Here is a 3,391-nt window from a genome sequence, read left to right on the forward strand (position 1 = left end):
TAATTTAAATATCTGATGGTTTAATATTAGTATGTATCAATACAATTGACTTTTGTACATTGATCTTGTATCATACAACCTTGCTAAACTCACTTATTAATTTTTTTTCACTTATTAATTCTAATAAGTATTTTGTGGATTCCTAGGGATTTTCTAGACCATGCAATCTGTGAATAACAGCCATTTTAATTCTTCCATTCCAATTTTGATGCATTTACTTATTCATTTATTTATTTATATTTATTTTTGCCTTATTTCATTGGTTAGGTATTCCAGTACAATATTGAAAGAAATATTGAAAACACACATCCTTGCCTTGTTCTCAAACTTATGGGAAAGCATTCCATTTTCAATGTTAAGTCTGATATTAACTGGATGGATTTTTTTGTAGCTACTCTTTTTTAGGTTGAATTAGTTCCCTTTGATTTCTGGTTTGTTGCATCATGAATGAGTGTTAGTTCTTGTCAAATTCTTTTTTTCTTCTCTTGAGATGATCGTGTGTCTTTTTTCTTTATTCTATTAATATAGTATTTACATTAATTGATTTTCAGAGATTAGACCAATCTAGCATCACTAGACTAAATCTCATTTGTGTCATGGTGTATAATCCTTTTACTATGTTACTGAATTTGGTTTGCTAATTATATTAGTTTTCTATTGCTGCATAACAAATTACCAAAAACTCAGCAGCTTAAAACAACACCCATTTATTAGCTCACAGTCCTGTAAGTCAGAAGTCTGGCATGCTATGACTGGAGTCTCTGTTCAGGGTTTCACAAGCTAAAATCATGGCATCCATCAAATGGAGTCTCATCTAGAGGCTCTGAGGAAGAAACATGCTTCCAAGCTCTTTCTTGCTGGGAGAATTGAGTTCCTTGTCATTGTAGGACTGAAGCACTTGTTTCCTTTTTGACTAACATCTAAAGGCTGCTCTGAGCAGCTAGAGACTGCCAATATTCTTGTTTTTGCCATTTTCCAGTAGCAATAGCATACCAAATCCTTGTCATGCTTCAGCTCTCTGACTTGTCCTTCTGAGACCAGCCAGAGAAATCTCACTGCTTTTATTTTTTTAAAGATTTTATTTATTTATTTATTTATTTATTTATTTATTTATTTATTTATTTATTTTTATTCATGAGAGACACACAGAGAGAGGCAGAGACATAGGCAGAGGGAAATGGAGGTTCTCCGTGGGGAGGCTGATGCAGGACTCTATCCCAGGACCTGGGATCATGACCTGAGCCAAAAGCAGACACTCAACCACCCAAGTGCCCCAATCTCATTGCTTTTAAAGGGCTTATGTTATTTTTTTAAAGATTTTATTTGTTTATTCATGAGAGACACATAGAGAGAGAGAGGCAGAGACACAGGCAGAGGGAGAAACAGGCTTCACACAGGGAGCCTGACATGGAACTCGATCCCAGTTCTCCAGGATCGGGCCCTGAGCTGAAAGCAGCACTAAACCGCTGAGCACCCAGGCTGCCCAAAGGGCTTATGTTATTAAGTCAGATTCACTTGAATCATTTCCCTATCAGTGAACTGATTTTGGACCTTAATTACATCTTATAACCCCCCTCACAGCAATATCTAGATCAGTGTTTGATTAAATAACTGAAAAAAGATGTGTGTAGATCTAGGGCCGGGAACCTTGGGGGACCATATTGGAATTCTTTCATACTAATATTGTGTTAAGTGTATTTGCATCTGTGTTCATGAATGATACTGTTTTGTACTTTTCTTTCGTTGAGATATCTTTGACTTTTATGGGAAATACTGGCCTCATAGAAGAAGTTGGGAAATCACCCTTTTTCCTTTATTTCTGAAAGTGTCAATGATCAGTATTATTTCTTCTTTAAATATTTCATAGTAAAGCCATCTGGACATGGACTTACCTTTATTGAAAAATTTTAAGTATTATTATTTTTTAAAATTTGTTATTGGTCAATTTTCTATTTCTTCCTGAGTCAGCTTCATTATTTTCTATTCCTAGAAATTTGTCCATTTTGTGTAAGTTGTCCAATTTGTTGATGCAAAATTGTTTATAATACCATATGTTTTTGATTTAATAGTGTCTCCCCAAAAATTCATGTTCATCTATAACCTCAGAATGTGATTTGGAAATAAGATGTTTACAGATGTGATTAGTTTAAAATGAGGTCATATTGGATTTTGACCATTTGGACCCTAAATCCAATGACTAGTGTTCCTATGAGAAGGCCACATGAAGACACAGAGTAGACACACACATAGTAGAAAAAGCCTTGTGAAGACAGACATTATAGTTATGCCACAACCCATGGAATGCAAAAGATTGTCAACAATCACCAGAAGCTGGAAGACGTAATGAAAAATTCTCTCCTAGAGCTTTCAGATGAAGTGTGACTCTCTTGATACCTTCATGTCAGATTTCTAGCCTCCAGAAGTGTGAAGCAATGAATCTGTGTTGTTTTAAGCCATCTAGGTTTTGGTAATTTGTTACACCAGCCTTAAGAAACTAATACCACCCCCCCCGAAAAGAAAAAAAAAGAAACTAATACCCCTCCTTATAGTTCTTTTAATTCCTAGAAGGTCAGTAGAGGTCCTTTTCTTTCATTCCTGACTTTGATAATTTGTGTCTTTCCTTCATTTTTGGTAGCCAGTCAAGCTAAAGATTTGTCATTTTTGTTCATGTTTTTTCAAAGATCAACTTTTGTCTTTACAGATTTTTTCTATTATTTTTGTTTTCTCTTTCATTGGTTTCCATTTCATCGTTGTTATTTCCTTCTGCTCACCTTGAGTTTAGTTTGTTCCTTTTTTTGTTTTGTTTTGATACTTAGGGTAGAAGTTTAGATTGTTTATTAGACTCCCTTTTTTTTTACTGTTTTCTGATATAGGCATTTAAAGCTATAATTTTCATATGAATCACTGCTATTAGTCACATCCCATAAATTTTGGTGTGTTGTGTTTTCATTTCCATTCAATTCAAAGTATATTCCACTTTTCTTTGTGATTTCTTCTTTTGCTCATGGCTTATTTAGAAGTGTGATATTTAATTTCCAAATATTTGGGGATTTCCAAGACTTCCTTCTTTTGTTGATTTCTAATTTAATTGTGTTGTAATCAGAGAACATACTTTGAATGATTTCAACACTCTCCAATTTATTAAGACTGTTTTATGGGCTAGTGTGTTCTATTTTGAAGAATATTCCATGTGTGCTTAAGAAGAATATATATTCTGGACTTGTTGAGTGGAGTATTGTATAAATATCAGTTAGGTCATGTTGGTTGATAGTGCTCAAGTTTTCTGTCTAGATGTTCTATCAAATTATTGAGAATATTGAAATCTCCAACTACAATTGTCAAATTGTTTATTTCTCCTGAGCCACTGTTCTTAGGTGCATATATATTTATA

The sequence above is a fragment of the Canis aureus genome, chromosome X (genome assembly GCF_053574225.1).
Source record: "Canis aureus isolate CA01 chromosome X, VMU_Caureus_v.1.0, whole genome shotgun sequence".
Classification (NCBI taxonomy): domain Eukaryota; kingdom Metazoa; phylum Chordata; class Mammalia; order Carnivora; family Canidae; genus Canis; species Canis aureus.